Here is a 22,468-nt window from a genome sequence, read left to right on the forward strand (position 1 = left end):
CTTCAAGCCGAATGGCGATAACGTCTGCTTAACAGCGCTGGTTGACAACACTCAGTCATCCTTCTTGGTTACGGAGTCATCTTGACGTTGTCAGTCACTTTGGACGCTTTCAGGTCTACTGATAGAGGACTGCTTGTATAGGACCGAATGCGACCGCAGACCCTCAGTGAGTTATTGCTTGAATCCAAAACGGGATCAGGACTCGTGATGCAGCTTTCTCCAGACAGTAACGACGATCACCCTGTAAAGATCAGGCACCGAGTAGCCGATAATTACTGCTGATGCCTTACGCAACCTGAAACGATTTCAGTACATGCGTCGAAGGGATACTTGCAGCTCAGGGGAAAACAAAGCAAAAGAAACGCATGTTAAGATCACACTCATACATCTGACGTGATAGAGGCTCGTGCTATCACGGAACAGAAGAAGCTCGTACACTAAAGTACATATTTCATTATTGATTTAGGAACCAGAGATGATTGCGGTTTTGGGTTGAAAACTGCATCTGCATTGATTCCTCCCCGCAGATCTCATACAGCATGCGGTCCGTGGACTGCTAGGGTCGGACAGCTATTTACTCTCGTTTTGGAGCAGATTTTCGATATGTGTGTGTCTCCGTGTATACGAAGGAGTACGTGTGAGGGTGCCGCCTCCTGTGCCATTCTTCGACTAAGCCACCCTACACACTTGAGGCAAGGAAGGAGGGAGGCAGCGGATCAAATCGCAAATCTTGATCAAATTTGGCTCGTGTTCCTCCGGTTCCCTCCTCAGACACTCGCCCATTTTCTCTCTACAGTTTCCGTTCGTCTTTCTAAGTTGCTTTCAATGAGCACAGCAAAACGCAGCTCGGTGCTGATGCATAGCCAGAAGGTTTGAGTCGTGGGTTTGAGGGCAGGAGTGAAGCTAATCCTAGTAAAATTAAATGTTGTTCGAAAGTGCTCTTGAGAGCTAACCCGCCCTCTAAGGACAAACCTAGCATCAGCATATAGAGAGAGATGCGTAGACACTGTAGTCATTTCGATCTTGCCTTAGCTCCTTCAAGCCCAACGTGCACTCTCTACGCACATTCATACTGTAGGTTGGCATGTCCTTCTTGTACTTTAAAGCAAGGATTGCAGCTAGGTCGCTGAGCATAGGTCTCGTGCCCTTTCGTGTCTGCCTTTCGTTCCCTGTCTGTGTGTGAGCCCTTCTTGTATACTTATTTGAGTCTGTTCATGAATAAGAAGACCAAGAGAGCTTTGGCCCGGACCACTTTGCAAGTCTCCTGGCCGGCCGCGATACAGAACAGGGTCGGTCGACTCCCACTACTAGCTACTGGCTATCTAGATATGATGTGCATGTTCGAGTATATGGCTGTAGTAGAGCCAGTATCTATTGCTGTGCGGAAAGAGAAGGAGAAGTGAAGGCAAAGAGTGTGTGCGCAGCGGCCGCCTGCTCAGCACTGAGGTACAAATGGCCATCAGCTGTTGGGCTTCGTGACGGATCACCTCTTTGAACACCCTACCCAGGCCAACACCAGCGGGCAGGCTACAACGAGACGTATAGAGCTGAGAACGAGGATAAGAAGAGGACCACAACAATATCAAGGGGAGGGGGTCTAGAGGGGGACAATAGTGGCGGATGACGCTGCGGAGCATTAAGACCCTCGGGACTACAGAGTTGTGCAGCAGGCGCCGGGCACCGGGCGGTTACAGCAGCTCTAGCCGGCGTTCTGGGGTGCTTTCGAAGCAGAGGCAGGAAGAGCGAAGCATTGGAGACAGCCCGAGAGAGTACAGGGGACGGATCTGGGCAAGGGTCCACTGGCGAAGGGCAGAGGCAGCAGAAGGACTTTGCGGGAGGCAGTTCGAACCACGAAGGAGGTGGGACAAGAGACCACGTGGTTGCTGACTCCACCGATGATCGATGCGCGTTCTTCGATGCGCGATAGCTCTTTGCTGCACGGGTACTCCTGCGGCGGCTGCTGTCGCTGTCAGAGCCTTTGTCGCTCGGAGCCTTCGCCCGGTCGACCGCTGTCTGTAAGCAGAGTCTGGCATCAGAATCTTTAAGGGGAAGAGGAGCAGCGGCAGACAAGCAGGCCAGTGAGTGAGTAGTGAAGTCGTGCGTCACGTTTGGAGTCGTCTCGAGATGGGAGTCGGAGGGTTTGAATTTACTTGCGATAGATGAAGAAATAGCATGGAAAGGCGATAGTTCTAGATCGGATAGGGGCTGGAGAAGTGTCACAGAAGAACATATTAAAAAACATTCTTTAATACAGCTTCAAGTATTTTTATTATGATGAACAAACACAGAGCACAAGGTATTGTTACAACCTAGGTATTCAAGAGGTTTGTGAGTGCAGAAAGATGCGCCAAATTTTAAGTTTATTAATTTTGTTCGATCTATTTTATACCAAATTTACGGACGGTCCTAACATTTCTAAAAACGAGCGCAAAAGAAACACGTTCGGTAAGATCTGACAGTGCTGGTATAATCTCGCTTGCGACGAGCTGAAGTGATAAAACAGAGGAAATCTTGGCAAATTCCCTTTCCAATCACCTCGCATTGCGTAATGGCGTATCGCATTGCTCGGGGTTTTTCCCTGTTCTTCACTTCTGAAGAAGCCGGCATCCGAAATGTAAGGCTCTATCCAATATTTCATTGTATTCAGTCTGAGATATCAATGTGCAAAGATCCTATCCTGGCAAGACAAACCCAAAACTTGGGTGGCAAAAGTTTAGGCCTGACCGAAGTAACCACAGTGAACTGGTGTTGTCTTGAGTCTCCTGAATAAGCTTAGCAACTTAGGAGTTTCAACATTGAAACTCAAAATCTTGACTTTGGACGATCTAGGATATACAAACGGCTCAGAGCGACAAAAGCACTGACTACCTTTGTACAGTCATACCGAATGAGTTGGAGAAATTACACTGACCGTCTATGTTATAATTGTATAATGCTGCAGCAGTATTTAACTGGTCGTTGTGAGTGCCTGTCTTACTGGCGAATATACAGTAACTATTACTGTAAATGTAATACTAGCGATATACCTCTATTCCAAAATCACCGGCTATTACATATATCATCTACATGAGCCGAGTCTCTAAAGGAAGAATCTAATAAAAATATACTTCATGAGTATCGACAGTCCATTACCATTGTCATTGTTTGTCATTGCTTTGATCAATGTAACAAGTGCTTACAACCATACTAAATAAGATTTTTGTATGAATTATTAAACCGCGTCCACAAATATATACTTATATATATAATATATATGTAAGTATATATATATATAGTACGGCATACAATGGCTTAGCAGAATACCCCACAACATCAGAGTCGTCCGGATATGCGTAAGCAAACACGGCATTTTTGCCTGCCTTCGTGAGGTATCAACGATGACGCTTCCCGCTCTTTACAACGGCTCAAGAATTCTACGATGGCTGAAGAAGCGATAACAACGGACTCAACTGTACGCCCCCTAATACGGCGACAAAAACGTGCTCGACACATAGAACGGGCGGCGGCCAGCAAAGCACCCAGTAACAAAAACAATAGCTATAGCCCCAGTAATGATAAGACTGGTAGACGCAATATCTTGGTAGGATTTCAACAAACGCTGGCCATAGAGCATCGTTTTTACTGACATCTGTACTTATTTATATATGCTAAAAAAATCAACCGGACAAAGTTATATGGCAAAAACTTTCGAATAACACCGAAATAGCCTTGTGAAGCGTCAGCCAAACGCGACAGCAGATACGAGTCAAATAAAAAAAGTCGTGCCAGGTTGGCGCCTACGTCGCCATCTTCGGTTGTCTGTCTGCACCGGTAATGGCAGTAGCCAACTTAATATTTTACTAGGTCCCGCTGACTCTACTCCTTAGAACATCATCAAGTCAGTTCGCGTCACTGGATATCCGGCACATATGGAGAATAACTTACCTCTGTACTTCATTTAGTTGAGGTTCGAGACTTCATGGGGCATCACCTGTTCGATGCGAGGATGGAACGACTACTCAGTGACGATGAGCTCTGTTTTTACATTCGAAGCGAACGAGACAACGAAGTAACTGGAAGCGTACTTCACCCGGCGTTAGCACTTCGCTAGCGATTTTGCTGTTGTCTACGGTGTGTATCATCGCAGCATCACCGGCAGGAATAGTAAATGTCAGCTGCGTATCTCGTTATACAACTTGCCGTGTCCTTGTCAGCTACTATGATGCTAACGCCAGTTCAACTGTTGTTGATGGCAGTGCTTCACTGTAGGATCGCTCCCAAAGGGCAAACAATATTGTTTTAAAATAGATTAAGATATAAGTATGCCCATATGTATAGATAAAATTTGGAGATGTGTGTTCCAAATAATGTTAGTATCATTATGTTAGCGGTCATCATGAAGACAATGCATTATGAATAGAGGCCTATCGAAACAGTATCGGTGCGTTTCGCTATGAAAGAATACCTAGCATTCTTAAATTGATTTGGAAACCTATTCTAATACTTTAAAACGTTTCTTTTCTGTATGTTTCAGGCGCAGTTATTACTAATTATCAGTACTCGTATAATTCGATCATCGTGTTTTTGTAGGAAATAACGTTATCGACTACCGTTAATATCTTATGGAGGAAGGTACATCCTCAATGCATCTTCCTCACTACTGTCCTTATTATCATAAGTCCACTGTACAACAGACACACGGTTTTAGTAGACACATTAAATTAACAAAGTAGAATGTTATTAAAGCAAAATTCACCATAGACCTATCACTAAGGCCGTTTTAATTCCATACTCGTTCTTTTGTCTCCTTTCTCCGGAGATCTTTACGTGTTTCGTCTGATTACAGCAACCAGACAGAAGGGAGTATCCATGAAAGCTTTCGACCCATAATTGCGCACCCACCAACCGAGTCCTGATATTCCATTCTCTTTCGTTGTAGCATCGCAGTGGCTCAGCGCTGTTTGCTCCTTTCCATGTGGCTATGCAGTCACATCGTGCTCGTCCGTGTTGCCGCTGGTGAGCTTCTCGAGTCGTAGTTCGCCCGTCTGTGGCCATAGCCGACTCGGCTCGCCCGCGGTCTCCTCCGCTCGACACGCATCCTTGCTTCTTCCTCCAGTTCCTCCAGGCCTCTGATAGTAGCCTTAGCTTGCAGGATCTGCCTTCGTATTCGGCTGGCCTTTTCAGCTCTAACTTCTTGCTTGTCATCCCTTCTGGGTTCCTTGCGGGGTCGTCACCGACTCCTCCCTAAACTCTCGCAGCTCCAGGTTGTCTTTCCATTGGCTTGGTGGACCGGAATCGCTCTTCGGCGGGTGGCCTCTTTAGGGGTTTGGTCGTACGGGGTGTGCGAAAAAAGCGGGGGGGGGGGACCTAAGAGAGAAGAGGGTTAGAAGCATGCTTTTCCTCGCACCATCGCCCCATCGCAGACTTTACTGCGGCCGCCACCGCCGCCGCTGTCATCGTGAGGGAGACTACTTCTCCGATCCTTGGGGTTTTCTCCTCTCGTCACATTCTAGTCTGCTGCTGGTTTATATCCGAAGCGCATTGGAGCTCTGGGGAGCTTTTGAGAGAGAGGCGGGTTGTTCTCTGCTTCTGATCTTTTACTTCGTTGCTACCATGGACGACAGAAATGAGCGAGCGAGAGTGAGAGAGAGAGTAGAGGGAAAGGAGGAGGAAGAGCAGGATCGAACACGTGCGCTTGACTGATGGCGCCGCCCCCGCAACGCCGGCGCAAGCGGGAAAGCTCCAATAGATCGCGCGCAAGTGGGATCGTCGGAGAAGCGATGAGAATCAGGGAGAGGGAGAGAAAGAGATACAGATCGGGAAACGCGCAAAGAAACGCGTCGGGAATGGCGACAGACAGGCAAACATCTCCCACTACAACGCAGGAAGCGGCAGCAGCAGCGCATACAGCAACAAAAGCGAAAGATCCCGAATGAAAAGTCTCGGAGCACACACCGGCTCGAATCTAGCAGATAGCGATAGCACAAGTGAAAGCAGTTCCAGGCCCTGTGGCGAGGCAATGCGTCGCGCTACACAGACATCTAACCAGAGAGCGGCCCTTCCGAGGCAAACTCAAATTTCATTTCGGGAACCATTGCTCACATTTGCCGACGGTAAAATTAATTCAGCTCTTCATGAGTCCTTGTCTCTCCTTGTCGTGCATTCACTGCTGGTAAGGCTTTGCTTTTTGCCCCCATTTTTCTTGGATACTTGTCCTCAAGGCTCTGCCTTCTCTACTCTTCCTATTCTCTACTTGTCCTACGGGATTTTCTGCGTTCGTGTTGAACACCCGCTACGTCTTCTCATACTGTGTATGGAGGTTGCGGATTTTGATGAACGCAGCCGCAGTGCAGTGGGCCTGGTTCTAAGCTTCGACCTAGAAAAACAGGCCTGTCTTACATCTACCGCCTCCCGCTCACATACGTGGTGTCTACTTATGTCAATGTGTCCTGCACTTTTTTCGTCTTATCCCAAACGAGCCGCTGAGCTGTTATGCCAAGCCAATACTACTACCACTTCAAGCAGCCAAGTGAGAACCGACGAAATAGGAGAACTCGTTTTGGGGTAGCAGCTTGTCCTTGCATACATTCTAGCGGCATATTCGATATTTCTACAAGTTCGCTACCTCTTTGACCGCTTTCTCCCTTACGTGTTCTGTCCCTGTGTGAGTCTCAACTTCGCTTAGATACATTTGCCGGCAAAGATTTCATGCTGGTGTGGGACAAAAATCCAGGGTTGATCAGAGCCTGATTTGGATTTCTAAGGCCAGCAAAAGCATGCAAGATGGATTTAGCAGTCTTAGACTGGTTGTGCTTAATTACGATGGTACATTGCGGTGTTTTCGTTTTTGTCTGACCCTGCTTGACCCCCCACTGCCGCCGCCCGTTCCTCGGCCTAGTTATCTTCTTGCAACTGGAGGTGCTATTATTGGTAGGACGACATAAGAAGTGTTAGCTAACAGCATATCGCTGTCCTATAACCCCATATTCAATGGATTCCTGCATCAATCTGTGTGTACGTGCGTAAATTGATGCGTCCTATACTGATTCCCTGTGGCCTTCCTCTTTAGAAGCTGCTTCTCTGTCCAGGTGTTATCTATAAGTCGCCTATGAGCCGAGCAGACAAACGGCTAGAAAGCCAATCGCCCGCTATAGTTGGCTATGCGCTTTCTGTCGACCGTTGGCAACATCTAGCGCGTTTGCTAGGGCTGCTGTTAGCTGACGGTTCAACATGAAGTGACTGCCCAGTGCAGAGGGCTGCCCACTCCAGAGGCTGTTGTCGTTCTTATCCTGTAATGGCCGTATGTGTGGCTGTTCTACTGCAGTAGAAGTAGTAGTGCTAGTGAGACTAGGGCTGGTCGTCTCTTTTTGCAAACTTTCTCTCGGTCGCCACCACGGCTGCCCTTGCTGCACGTTGGACCGCCAAAGTCAGCAGTACGAAGGAGGCAAACCCGCGCTTCCCTTTTCACTCTTCTTTTCTATGTGCCGGCCGCTGTCGTTCTGTTGTAGTGGGCAGCGGGCTAGCCGCGCGAAAAGGGGGCATTTTGGAGAGGGGCAGCCAGAGGAAGACGGCGCCACCCTTAGACAGGGGGTGAGTGAAGTTCATGCCGCCTTCCCACTAAAACCCACCGGCAGTAGCAGCAGCGACAAACCTACGGTCTATTCATCCACTTAGTTGGGACGGACCGGTTCGTAGCGGCTTCCATGACTGGGCGAGCACGAAACCTCCAGCGACTGGAAAATGAGCGGTGCCAGGGGGATAAGGTGGGGTGCACGGGAAAAAGCGGAACCATAGTATAGAAGAACAAGATATTTTCACTCTATTCTGCTCGAACAACAGCAGCAGCAGCAAAAGCGCGCCAAGCTCACATCTCATGTAACTAGTCCCATATACACACATACCCTTACCCAGTCAGCACTTCCTGTTATAACACCATCACTTTTTTCATCTACTCTACACTTCAGTGGAATTAGAGTAATGCTGGCCACAGTAGAAGCAGCAGTAGCAAGCGGCTGTCTTCCTTCCACCATACATCACTGCTAGAACGAGTGCTTTAAGCTATTTTTTTGCTCCTTTGCCACCGTTGCTGCCGCCAACTGGTCTCAGTCGTTGCGGCTACGTATTGTAGTGCTCCTGCTACTATCCTGAAGCATCGCTGATTGAGCTAATGGCCATAGGCAGCTAGTCCGCTAAGCTTCCAACCAACGGACCAATACCTGAGGTCTTTGACTTCGATAAGGAATGGCGGCAAGTGACTTTAGCGGCCATGATGCTAACGCTGGTTTCGTATACCCCTATCTTTGGCTTTTCATTTAGGCTACAGAGGGGCAGTACAAAACGAGAAATACGAAAGTTCACTTTGAGGGAATGGTCCCTGCCAAAAATCTCCGCCTGGTCCTATAGCGGCAGTAGTAGCAGGGGCTTCCAACATCGCCGAAACAGTGTTCGCTTCTCTTGATTTAAGAGTGCTAATACCGTCGACTAGTTCCAGTAGCTGGCTGAGTACGTGAGTGTCTGTAGAACGGTGAAGAAAGGCTAAAAACAAGGCAGGGAATAATCGATATCTAATTTCGACTTGATCCTTGGTCTTTTCTTATTCACAGAGAAGCTAAGGAAACCAGCTCAGCCGCTCTAAACCCTTGCCTTTTCCAATAGAAAGCATCAGCCACATTTCCGCTTTGTGTCCCAGTCACAGCCTCTGTGTGTCAGAATCCACCACTTCCCGTCCGCGTGGAAGAAGTGACCTTACGATGTCTTTAACCTACACTCTGGTCGTACATTCTTTGAAAAAGAAAAAAGGTTTCTGGGAGTTTTATTCGCATTTGATCGGCCCTCATTAATTGGTGGTATGTTGAGCTGGTACAAAGAAGGTGGCGAACGAATTGGGCCATGGCCTGAATCCCGCAAATATCTCTTGGGCTCTGTGCCTTGCACTATATACTTGTGGTCTTGATTCTGGCTATCCCGTTCCCTTTTTTCTCAAGCAGACGAAATGGGGGATGCTGACGTTGAGTTTGTGGACTGATTGTTTCCGCGATTTAGCAGCAGCGGATGCACTAGCAGTAAAAGATTAAGATGGAGAAAATCAGCAGATATTCATTATTTAGGAAAGGCAAGCAGAGGAATCGGACCAGCAGCCTGGCAGATACAACAATTCATTGTGGTATATGCGAATCTTGATCATGTGATGAGGCCTCAAAGATGACTAGTGCCTGATAACGACAAAGCATGTCGGGATGAGGCCACGGGCCGGGCGACAACAGAAAAAACATTTTAGCAGTACACACGCTCCTCACCGCCTGTGGTGGAAGTCGGGTGAAACGCCTCTTCATGCTATGTAATATTCGGAACAAAAATGATTAAGAGAACAGTGCCTGCCAGCCAACGAACACTGAATATGGCAGCGTGCAAGTAGTTTGCCCAATGGCAACTCCCGATTGGTCTAAGAGCTCGTCTTCATTGTAGCCTAGCTTCGCTTCTGAGCGAAACCGATAAGCGTAAGAACAGTTCTAGAACAACATTCACCGCGAAAGAGAGAAGGACCAGGAAGAGAACGAGTAAGTTACTTCGAAGGATGTCCTAGCAGCTTGGTGGAGCAGAAGCCCTGAGCATTGGTCGCGTCGTCGCCGCGATCGCCACCGTTGCCGTCGTCGCCATTCTCATCGTCGTTGCTGTCCGGGGCCAATGCGACTACCGCTATGGGCGACACTCACTGTGTCGTCCGCGACAGTGGAACCACGCAGCTTGTCTAGCCCAGAGCAGGGTGTAGGCTCCGAGATGCATCCGATAGCGAGCAGCTTCCTTCCGGCGACGGCGCGAGTGCCCCGAAACTCTCGGGCACCATTGCCACCGCCACGGCCATCCGCCGCTATCCACAGTCATAGCCCGGTGCTGCAGGGTGCTCACTTCTCGTAGAGTAGTAGCAGTATACTCGCGATTCTTCCGCTTATGCAAACGTTATGCTCCTCGCTACTGCCGTCGCTCAGGGGTCTCGACACAATCCCCATATTCCGCTCGCTCCCCGAGTCAGAATGGAAGGATAACACGACGTGGTCGGATAGCTGAAGCGAGGAGATGTCATGTCAGCAGCCTCCGTAGCAGGCAGGCAGGCAGCCAGCGACGTCGCTCAGGCCTCCAGGGAGTAGCTCGCTGTGCAGCTACTAGGCCAGCGAAAGCAGCCTTAGTAACAAAATCTCCCGCGGAACTATAGCACGACATGTTACTCAGCTGCTGGATGACATTGTGAAACGGACGAATTCTGCACACACGCCGAACACTGAGTGAACAGAGGTAAATAGCATGTGTGAAAAACCAAGAACCAGCCAGTGTTACTAAAGCTGAGCATAACGCGTCTCGGTAAGCACCCGTTGCAGTGTACGCCCCTGAACTGAACGAAGGACCCAACTAGCAGCAGCAAAGCTCGTAGCTCGAGGGAGGCTGCACAAGTCGTTCCTGTCTATCAGCGAGATGAGAACGAAAACGAGGAAAAAAGGAGCTGAAGCTGCCGTCGTTGCCGGTGCCGCCGCCGCCGGCAAGAAGCAGCGACGAAACTGCACGAGGAAAAGACGAAGAAGAAGTCTCGTGTTCATTTTTGAGAAAGAAAACCGTTCCTTCTCGTCTTTTCGTCGCCTTCTATTTCATGGCTCTTCTCGGTTCGCCTTTCTGTGAACAACGGCGAGTTCACCGAACGGAACCCGTTTCCCCATTTGCCACTTTTTCCCCACTACCAGAGAGAAAGATCCCTTTAGAAGGGGAAGAACTGTACCGGTTCCATCAGGCGATAGGCGTTCCTTTCTTTTTCTTTCGTTGAAGCCTTCGGAAAACCTTTCGCATCGAAGCTGGCTTGGACGATCCAAAGCCGGGCCTGACGTCAAGGACCACCTCAAGCTCGGCCAGAGCCTTTGGATGGCACCGAGTCGAATATCGACGCCGAGCAGCTGTGTAGCATAGTTTTGCAATGAAAGTATTGTTTTTACCAGCAACGAGGTATTGTTTGCGTGACAGAGACAGCAGCGCTGGCGATCTCTCTCTTGAGCGAAGCTGGAGACATCATTTTGGCGCCAAGTCGAAATGAACCGCTTGTCCAAAGTGCATAAAATTAGTTGAAAGTCAACGTGATATATATTTTTGGATGATTGATTGGCTTGTGTTACTGGTTGGTATCACCAGTCTGAACTGGGTTGACCACTTTTTTTATTTTAAGTGGAAACTTGTGGCGTTCAGTAATTATATAGGCGTATAAAAAATAAATTCCAGATTGTTCTACAGGTTATGTAGATGTATTGTAGAAACGAAAGGAGAATCATGGAAAGGTGAACGGGTAACACAAGTAGTATGTTTTTGTAATATGTGACATGGGTTTCAAGCAGAGGATTCCTAACCGATCTGGACGACTAAAGCACAGAACTAGCAAGAGGAATACATAAGAGGTAATGAAACCGATATGATTTTTCATCACGGTATGTTTCGCCGGATTGAAACAAGTTCTTCATCGCACATAATTTTAGCAAACAGGTCAAAGGAAAGCAAATGAAACACGACAGTGCAGTACCGTAACTTTTTGTTTGACACCATCTACAGGCCGAATCTGTGACATAGGCCATTCAACTCAGCACAAAGCATGTCCTCGAAACTAGCAAGACACTACAGATCTTCGGTACAGATATGCAGTTACGTTTTGATACTCTCGCTAAAACGTCCCTCCTGGCAGCAGATTTCTCAGCTGGCTTCACCTACTTGGTTTGTCTTGGAAAGTACATGTGCGATGGAGTGTCCATGTGGTCTTAACCGTGCCTGCAGGCTAAAGTGTGCGGAGTTTGTTAGGCCGGTGGACTCTTTGACGAAAAAAAAAGGACCCGTCTACGGTATATTGGAAGCCAGCGGCTGCTCGTTGTCGTCGTCTTCGTTTTCCACTTTGAAAATGACGGTAAGAGAAACGGGATAAGTGAACTTATGCCGGGGAGCCAGATAGGAAATCCAGGCCGAGGGGTGCAGGCACTATAGCGATGCAGGAGTCCGTCCAGTCAGCCATTGTAGCAAGAGCGCCACTCACTGTTTAGCTGTTTGACGGCTCTCCAGACACTCCAGCATCCCTTGTCGTCGCACAAAAGGCGCTGCGGCTGTTGTCTCCTCAAAGCAGCCGGTGGATGAGGGGATGGAGTTCCTCGTTCCTCAACAACTGAAGATCTGAGCCAGACAGAGGCAAAACCAGGGAGACGAGCGGGCAGCGCGCGAAGCGAGGCCAGACTAACTCCATGGCCACCATCTAAGAGTCTGCTGTAGCCCCGAGAGTATAGAGGCAGGGGTGTCAGGATACCCCTAACGCAGCCTCTGGAGCGCTGTCGACGTCGCACCCAAACGGCTCAGCTAGGGAGTTTCTCTACAGACAGCGTACGCTGAGCTTGATGCACCACTCTTCTGTGGTGTCCGTGAACCTTCAGTTCAACGACACCGTTAGCGGAAAGGCCGGGGCGCCGGCCGGCGCGGTGATAGAAGCGTCAGCGAAGTGAACACAAGAGAAAAAGCAGGACGACGACCACGCCAAAGGCGCAGCAACCAGGAGAAAACTTTTTTAAATAGGAAAAAGGAGATAAATGAAGAGAGGGCAGGAATAGTTTCGAATCTTACGTGTGTCTGGACGCTCAAACGACTAAGAACGGATTCTGCAAGATATGAACAGACAGGAGAACGAAAGAAGTAGGAGGTGAAAATATCCCTAAAAAAGACCAGGCCCCAACTAGCCCAGCGGGTACGTGGAGAAAAATCAGCCGGTCAAATCCCGAAAGTCTCTGATAGGCGCCCAAGTCGGAGTTGGGTTTACACAGAAATGTAACGCTGTTTGCTCCTGCCGCTGTAAAGTCCGCGTTGGACAAGCTAACTGCGTACTATTATATTATTATAGCTGATGATTATCTTAGTTGCGTCTAGTGAATTGGTAATGACTTTAACTAAACTTAAGCTTTAATTCGTTATGGGTTGTCGGTGTTTCTTACGCTTTCATTGTCACTATCGTAAAGTCGAAACGAACGAGGTTCACTGACTTACCATCCTGAAATGTCTTGGTGTGAACGAAATAGCTGCATGTAAGCTCTCGTATGATATAACGAAGTGATGTCCTTTCTACGGAAGACGATCCTTTGTAGTATATTGAGATGACACTCGTTACCGCTTCTTGGCAATTTGAGCCAATTTCCCGTAGATATAATTATCGGTTTTCTCAATGGACGCAAAGGGAGAGCGAGATGGCCCGTATACCACCGACAAGGAACTTGGATAATATTGGTACATCGTTGATGATGCTGTTGATAATGTCGTATGCGATTGCCGCGGACCACGTCATCCGTTCTCACGGCCTACTCAATCAACGCGATCGAACCTACTCGCCAAGGCGAAATGTCCATCCTGGATCCTGACAGCCCCGGGTTACCACAAACAATTTATTCATTATCCAAAATATACTGTCAGTACGGTTAGTCGGTTATTTAAGTATTATCTATAAAAAAATACATATTCACATGTATTATTTTGTTTTTTTTTTGTGTTTTCTTTTATAAAAAATGAGGTTGCCCATGGTTGAGTGCAATGTTTTTATTCACGCTCTGGTAACGTTACACAACAGTGTTCTAGAATAATATTTTTTTTTTTTTAATTGAAGGCGCACGATTCGTAGTGGCACAAGAATGAATCTATTCGGGGAAAAGTTTGTCTTTTATGCGATCTCTAGATCCAGCAATTTACGTTTTGCTTTACTTCGTAGTTTAGTGCAAACGGTTTTTTGTGTGGCAGGCTGTGAGTCCAATGGTACCAACGGTTTCGCGGTAGGCTAGGGTGTGTTGAAGACACAGTTCCGGGCAATCTGCCGTAGCGAGTGCGGAGCGCTAATTATTTTCAAAAATTCGCAGTAGAATGACGTATTTCACAAAGGCTACGTAGGGCCGGCTTAAGAGGCCGGCTGCGGGCGAAAAGTACAGCAAGGATTCTATCTGAGGAGCTTAATTTCGAGAAAATGCACACCGTCAACAAATGTCTAAGGAGGACCCCCTAAGCTACGGGACCTAAGCTTCTTCTTAACCGCCCCTTTCGAGTACCGGGAAGCATGCACTGTGTATCTATGCACCAGCTTACACATCGCCACTCTCATCGTGTTTTTTTTTGCCGAAAAAACGTTTTGATGTCTGTATTGGTACAATTTCCATATTCATTAGGCCTAGTTCCCTTGTGACCTTCCAAAGCTCACGCAACTCTCAAAAGAAAGAAGCTCCATTTTGCTGATTGGAAACAAATAATGATTCATCTGCGCCAAATCTGGCGGGGATCATTCTGACTGGACGTTCAAGGACTATATAGCTAGCATATAGCGTTAAATTTTAGATACCTGTGTTAACTCAGTAGCGTGTACCGGTATCCACTACTTCGGCAGTGCTAGCTTATCTCTCTCTCTCTCTCTCTACGAAACGTCCTTAGCACACCTTATTACTATATGCTAGTAGAAAAATACTTTCGTAGAATATGTTTTCATTTAGTGTTTGATCTCTGTAGAATTCGAACCGCCTTTTGGACCTCGTTTGCCTGTTACCGTTCACTGCTCTTTTACGTTTTGCGCCATAGCCCATTCGGTAGCATGCTGGTTCATGGAGTAGCTCCTTTCTTGCCACTCCGAAGCCTTACTCGACTTTCTTTCACGCTAAGCGGGTCACTCTGAGCCGCGACGCTCGCATCGGGGCTGATGTTACTGCGAGTAGTGGTATATCGACTAATTCCTGCTTTTCGCACGCTCGAGTTCCTCTTTAATAGAAAAAAAAAACAAATTAAAATCCGCCCCACTGGCGCTCGGCCGGCGACACTTTGCCGTGTTCGCGTACGAATACTGCGCCCGGCCACACATACACCATTCCCTTACGCAGATCGCATATAGGGCCCGTGGCGATGCCTTGCGTATGTATAAAACCGAACGGAACAGAGTATACTGCGTCTGCAGCCACACGCTTCCCCGTTTAGAAATCTGGCTGGTTTTTGTTGTCTGTTCTGCCGCTTGTTCTCGTTGACGAGGATACCTAGACAAGTGAAGACGCGCCAGCAACGCGACAACGGTACTCGGTCGCCTATTTGGGGTAGAGTACATATCGCGCATGAAGGAACAGTGCCTATTGCAGGCACAGGCTCAAGCGCAAAGCGTTTGTGAAAATAGTACTGTGTGTGTCCTTTTCGATCTTCAGTCGGCTTCCTCGTGCGATAAGCAAGCTACGTTCGAAACTGTGTCAGAAAAGTATTCTTACTGCCAGCTCCGACCGTTTTTGTCTGACATTGAATTAATACAGACGACAGCTGCAGCTCCCATCCGACTTGCATTTGACTAACTAAACCATGCGCTAGTCGTTCTCCTACCTCGTAGTGAACTTAGGCAACGCCCAAATGGAAGCAATATAGTGTACTCTCACTTAGAGTGACTCTGAAATATCTGTCTCGGTAGCATAAAGTACGAATCAGATGGAAGGATAAAAAAAATTTCAGCCGATTCAGAAAAGGGTAGGTTTGCTAATCGGAACACAACGAGCGATAAGTGAAAGCGAAAGATAGAATTAGGACTGGTGTCTGTCTACTTTTTAATCTATAGAGAACGCTAGATTTTTTGTTCCTGTGACAATAAATAATCGTTTTCCCCGTCGTTGTTTGCTCCAATTTTGCGACCAAATGATGGACGCCGCCTTGTAGAAGACAGTGGATATCATCTTGAAGAGGTCCTCCAATCACGTTTTGAGTTGTTGTCGATGCCTGTCGAGTAAGGCCGCGGAGGTAACTGGCCAATGAACAGAAAAGGTGATAATCCGTCTGGAAAACAAATATACAAATAGAAAAAGAAGAAAAAAAGGTGAAAATCTGGAAAATATGGACTGTACAATAAAACTTTTCCATTTGAAGTTCAGCAGAACAGCTTTGATGATGCTTTCCGTGTGTCTGTTTACAAGATTAGGAAGCAAACTGATCTGACCCAGTTTGTCGAGTTGTTTTCATTTAAACAGACTCTTTTCCTGGACGCAACTGGACCAAATAAACGTGCTGGTCTGGTTCGCAAGAGGCAATTCTTAGCAAATCAAGTTCTTACAGTCTTGCCGAACGCAAAGCATAATCTTGTTTAGATAGAGTTCTAGCTAGGCCTTAGGCCTTGAATTTTCTCTTGGGGCCACGTTGTTGGCCAAATTCTACTATTTCTTATCATTAGCGACGATTCTGAGCAAAGAGTCAGTCATTATGGCTACGTAACGATCGATACGGGGCAAAGTGTTGAGATACAACATCAAATTATTACTCTTTATTGGATTCAGAGAGTCTATTGGGTACCCTAGCTCCAAATTTTTGTGGAAGGCCAAGGAACATGGGGTAGTTAATGATGGTCTTTTGGTTATGGTGTACCCTTTCGGCCGATTCCCGAATCGTCTTTCTTCCAAAATGCCTTCAGATGTCGTCATTAAACTCAAAGGGTCGGCCAGAGCTGACAATACGCCCTAAGTTCGGTGTCCAACCATCCTCAAACTTGGGAAACCATTCCTGCCATAAATAAGGCAAATGTACCGGGCTACTTCGGCGGCATTTTGGCCTCGACGAAACGCATAATACAGAAGATCGTCAATTGTCAAATAGTTTTGTCCCCTTTGCCATTCGCCTTTAAGCAATTCGTGCTCGTGAACACCGCGCTTACAGCATAAAAGGCGCTCTCAAACGGTCATCAAGGGTAAGTAACGGGTTAGTGATAATAGAAAAATATTTTTTCTTTTTTCAACAGCGTGTTTCACTTCCATTTATTATTCTTCACGCTATCGATGCTAGTGTCTATAGCTTCATGTCTCTTCGCTGAAATGCTATGCTCGAAAGGAAATAGGACAAAACGAATACTATTCTTAGTCCAGCGGAATACGAAAGAAACTTAGGCGGCAGAGCCCATCACATGAAAATAATTAACCATCCTCAAGAGGGTTCAAAGACAACGATGTTATTTGGGCAATTGTTGTTTGCTGAGTGGTAAGTACCTGTGACTCAAAAGACGGGGAGGAGATGCATGCAAATGCCTTCATTCGTCGAAATCATCCCGAGAGACAATTGAAGACCCAAATAAGAGCCTATTTGCATTTCGTGTTTAGGGTTTCTTTGACACTGGACATAGAATAAGTAAAGCTACCTTTAATTCGAAACAAGTTGGATATGCATACTCTATCGGTTAACGCTTTCCACGTAGAATGCTTCATAATGAAGCAAAGTGAATTGATCGCTTAGGACCTCAACAACTCCAGGTTTTATTATTTACAATATCAAAACCCAACAATCATGAAGACAACCTTACAAATCACACGTTTTCATACGCGCTTCATCTTTTTTGACATCCGTTCTCTTTATGTCTTCAGCTTGTCCTGTTCGAAATTCGCGTTCGATAGTTCACATAAGAAAAAAAGTAAACGGCAGATTTATTTTTATTATACAGATACATTGAACTATGTTATGTTTGGTTTTCTCAATACCGTCATTATCCATTTTTTCTAACGAAAAGATTCCACTGCGCCATCGTCGACTTGTTGCCAGTTGGCCTTCTGCTGCTGCCTTGCGTCTTTCAGCCTAAGCAGCAGGACTGTATCGCATTTGAAAGCTCTGCCCCATCTTTGTCGCGGCCCGCCTTTTTGTGATGTAAAGACAAATCTCCTTTTCCTTTAGGTTCCTTTATTCTTGATTATTGCCGTTCACTGAATTCCTGCTACTTTGCGCTAATCTCCTCGCAGTCAATTGTGACTTTTTGCTGATTGCGTCGTGCTGCTCGACGTTCCTTTGTGCCTTCTTTCTTGCTCCAATTTGTCTATCTCCTTCGTTGTTACCCTGTAATCGATACTTGGCGTGCATCATTAAAGTGGTCACGGGTTTATTGGTCGCACCGGTCTTGACGCGGATTTTGAAACTTGCGCCATTTCGTCAGGTATTTCAACACCGCTTGAACCTCTTTCTTCCTTTTCCTCTGTGAGTTCAAATTAAATTCTCTTAATCAAAACATCAAAGAAGAAATTTTGGTGAAGAGACAGAAAACTACCTGAAAACGGCATCCGGGAATCGCTTCCAATCGACTGATTATTATATGAATCATGCTGAACTGCCGCAGACGACTTCAGATTTCCAGATCCATTAGCTTAGACATCTGTAATGAAAATTTCCAATGAAGCAGCAACTCAGCCGGCTGGCTAGTAAATGTGATATGGAAATGTAATAGCAATGTTAATGGCTTTAAAGGAGCAAAGCTTGATAGAAACGTTCTTGTTGGGGTCTGGCTCGATCAGTCTGGATGTCATGTATACAAACCCTACTGTGGGGACTTTCAGCAGGATCGTGCTGCAACCGATCTCGTTCTGCATAAGTTTAGAGTATGGTATAGGAGATTAGCGTGCTACTGTATTCAGCTTATAAAGTCATTGTATTTAAAGATCTTTTTAGAGAGATGTTTTTTTATCTCTTTTCGACTCTTTCCATTAATTTTTTCCCAGATTGGGGCTCTGTCTAAATGAAGCAAAAAAAAAAGATCGAAATGCGGCAAAAATCAGCTAATTGAAAAGCTAGACGCCGGTTAATGGTGCCTATCAGGTTCTTGGAGATTTTATTTGACAAAACCCGCGTATATATTGTATCCAGGTGTTCCTTATAGTCTATCGGTTCTCCTATAAGTCAAATAGAAAAATGCTTGGAAGAAGTCATTAGAACATATATGAAGGCATATGTGTCAGCTTTCACATAAGTTATTCCCCTTGGTTAGTGTCGGTGAAGTCTGTACTCTGACTTCCTTAAAGGCTGCTAGCTATGCTGCTTCGAAATCTGCTCCAGCTATTTCTCGGTCTGGTAACTTCTATAAATGGGGGGCTCGATGGAGGGGCTCCCGTAGCGTATCAGAGATACGCGGAAGCAGTTGCTGCGGCGTAGATGCATACACGGAGATCGAACACGGCCGACTCCCACTTGAGGAGACATTTTAGGACATGTTGGTCGGCTGCCTGACTTGTTGGTTAAGAGCATGGAAAGGGAGAAGTCAGTTGGCCCTCGTCGTGGTGCCATGACTCGGCGGTGTAAGAGGTAGCAGTCTATAGTGAGGGGATGAAAATCGGGCTTCTTGATGCGCAGCCCATATAAGAGCTCCCCTCAGACGTCGGCCTGGCCGCCGACACCGTACCCGCAACGAAAAGGACTCGATGCATCGAGTAGACGTCTGCGAGCTTCGCACGAGGTCTGAGAAGAAGCGGCTTGGAGAGAGAACAGTCCAGTTGGAGGGTCGAAGATTCAACGAAACAATGGGATCCACTGCTCCGTCACCGACGCTGGTGGCGGCAACTCGCTGGAGAGTCCAAATCTATATTTAAACACTACTCCTTGCTCGCCCCGAACCCGATCCTCGCCTCAATTCCCCCTATATCTATCCCGTTATATAAACGAGATGGGAGGTAGCAGGCAGCCTTCTTCGAAGCGACCGCGTCCACATTTATCCTGGTCTCCGTCTGGCTAAGTCTGTGTGTCCCTTAACTTCGCTAGTGGACCCAAGAAACGCTCGAGACAAACACACAGACACGCTCCGGCGACGTAGCTGACCCTCAGTTGTACGCTCGTATGCTGGGTGGATTAGCTAAGGCACTTGTACATGCTGCCGGACAGTTTGGAGTTTCTAGCACAACAGACGCATCGCCGCCTCCGCCTGCAGTTCTGCCTTGAAGCCTTTAAGTGAAATTATGTGTCCTAAGGAGCTCTGCGAGGGAAGGAAGGACGAATAGACCAAACTGTAGTGCCTGCTGTCAGGTTCAATCTGCGTGAAGTTAGGACGCTTGCCGTCGCTAGAGCCGCGTCAGATGCACTGTACGCAAAACCTGGTGGCTGGTAGCTGATGGGATGGGCATCTCTGCGGCGATGGCGGTGGTGGCGAACATTTGGTCAGAGACAAACAACTAGTGCTTGTTTGCCCCCCAGGTCGGTTTAGGAGACTTTCCAAGAAGTATTCCGATTTGGCAGTCAGTCTTGTGCATAGAGCACTAGTGACCTCGCGTCATGGCTAGATAAGGACGCGGAGAGAAAATTGTCCCGTGTGGCATAATATGCCATAGTGGTGTCGTGTGGACGCTGGTTCGATTAGAAGCAAACGTTTGGATAAACAACAAAAGATCGAGCGGAGTCTAAAATAGAAATCGCATTTGTTAACTCCATGGGGATATACAATGATATTGGCTAATTGAGGCGAACAGGATTCAAATGGTACGCCACTGATTAAACGCTAACTAGAAAATAACGGGTATTTTGAGCTTGTTTTATCAATTAATTTGATGAAAATCAATTAAGATTGATCATTGATTTAGACAATCTCTTAATCGAATAAGGATGCAGAAGCTCAATCAAACCGTCGGCTAATTTTTTTGTTTCTCGTACAGTTAAGCTACCTGCGTTTATTTACCTAATGACTTTTGGTCAAGAAGATTGAAGACTAAGATTGTTCTCTATAGAGCAGTATTCTATTATGATATGCATGAAGAATACGTTGGTAACCGTTTGCAGGCAATATTCAATATTCACATCTTTATCGGTCACTGTTTTTAGCCAACTCTGAAGCATGGAGAAATCATCCTCCATATCGTAAAAAAATCTTCTTTATTTCCTATGGGATACAGGCATGAAAAGCTTAAGCGCTGATTAGCATTGCTCGTATTCGTCTAGCAGATAGATGGGTGACATCTGTTGAATTAGTCACCGTGAGCGTTTTGGCTTTCGGCTGAGAGAGTTTCGAGCTAAGGGGCATCGGCAACACGACAAGAGAACCACTAACGTTGACTGCTATGCAAATGGTGGCCTACGCATATGCCCTCCTATGCGGCGAGTCTGGTAACCGATCCTGAAAGAGAAGAAAAAAGCGTGTGGACAAGCGAACTATTGAAAAAAACCCTGGTAGGAATTGAAACAACTAGGCCAGCCAGTTAGCCAGCCACAATGGCCTAAACCCTGTAATGGGCATTGGAGAACAGGGGAAGGCGTTGGCGCTGGAGGGTATTTGATTTCTTCTTATCCGTCGTCCGTAGTCGTGCTGGTATAACTTCAACTCTGCTACCATAGCAGTGCTACTATTATTATAATGCATATGTAGCCAGTGATTCTCATAGCAGCAATGAGCCACGTGTGTTGACGCAATCCCTCGTTCTAGTACTCGTAGACAGTAAAGAACCCTGCATATCTTTGCTTCCATCTCGATCCCCTTCTCTCTCATCCTCGCTCTTTATAGAGGAACTAGCAGCGCATTTGATCCTTCTCTAATTGAATAATATTTACATCTCATTTAAAGCCACTAGAAGCTGCACGCAGAGCGGCAGCCCCGTACGATGCGTTGCCTTGTTCTGGGCCTAACATCCTTAGATATCGCATTGTCACAGGGATAATGTAGGACGCTCCAGGCTACTAAACCCTTTTTTCTGCCACTTTGTCTCAAACTGCTATCCTCCCTCCCGCCCGCGCGCGCCGCACCTAATTTCCCTGACTACCTTCAGAATCCACCAGCAACAGCACGCGTAGTGCGGCTCCATTGAAGCTGCTCTTCTCGTTCTGAATGCCACTTTACCGTCTTTTTCACTACGTTACCACCGTGGATGAATCCTACTACCAATTTACGTTGTTCTGTTTTTGAAGGTTCAGTCTCTCCGTTCGCCCCTCGGATAGCACCGACTTTAGGTTCCGTCTCGTACTCATGCGGCCGCAAGAAAAACGTAATTCCCCAATTGCTCGTGCCCTGCGAACATCCCTTAATTTGTGCCTACTTCGAGACGAAAAAGAGACTAAGGAGCAAAAGTTGCTAGCTCAACCAGCCGCTCGTTAAGAAGTCAAAATGTGTAAATTTGCATGAATTTGCCTGCCTTCTTGTCTGTCTGCTACCAGTTTGCCTGCTGCTGGCTGTGTGCTTGATTCGGTTGAGTCGGATCGGTTGATTTCCTCTGCAGATCGACAGCACGCTGTATATTGTCGACTTCGTACTAGAAAAAAACACAGAGAGACAGAAGGCGGTATGGGGGGGAGGGGGCGTGGCGGGTAGAGGGGAGTCGACACAGCTGAGCAGTCTGGGGGGCTGGCTCAAATCTTATCTGGCTCTGTTTCTGATGAGACTAAAGTCGCTCATTGCAGTTTCGCTTCCCCCTAGACTTTTTCTGATTTTGCTCTTCTTGTCAGCTGCCTGTTCCGGAGCCAACTGCAGAATTAAGCAGTTCGCTTGGAATTCGAGCGAGTCAATGATGGCCGCGGCTACTGCCAATGCCTTCGCCGCGCACTGCGGTTCAGATGCAAAAGTCGAAGCTGCTTAGCGTCGCCGTCTAGCGTCCCTGCGACCACGGGTAACTGTTTGACCCGCTTAAAATGCTCTTTCTATGTCTCCTTGTCCCTCTCTTTTTCTTGCTCTCGCCGTCTGACGGGGGAGCAGATCACGAACTGGGGGCCAATGTTCACACTGAGG

General features: G+C 47.0%; 1 protein-coding gene across 1 annotated transcript in view; it reads left to right on the forward strand.

Moving 5' to 3' along the window:
- The window catches only part of LOC111268174 (uncharacterized), a 114,457-nt gene that overhangs the window by 86,142 nt on the left and 5,847 nt on the right, over positions 1-22,468 (forward strand). The gene's annotated exons all lie outside the window — the stretch shown is intronic.

Source organism: Varroa jacobsoni, unplaced genomic scaffold (assembly GCF_002532875.2).
Source record: "Varroa jacobsoni isolate VJ856 unplaced genomic scaffold, vjacob_1.0 scaffold_134, whole genome shotgun sequence".
Classification (NCBI taxonomy): domain Eukaryota; kingdom Metazoa; phylum Arthropoda; class Arachnida; order Mesostigmata; family Varroidae; genus Varroa; species Varroa jacobsoni.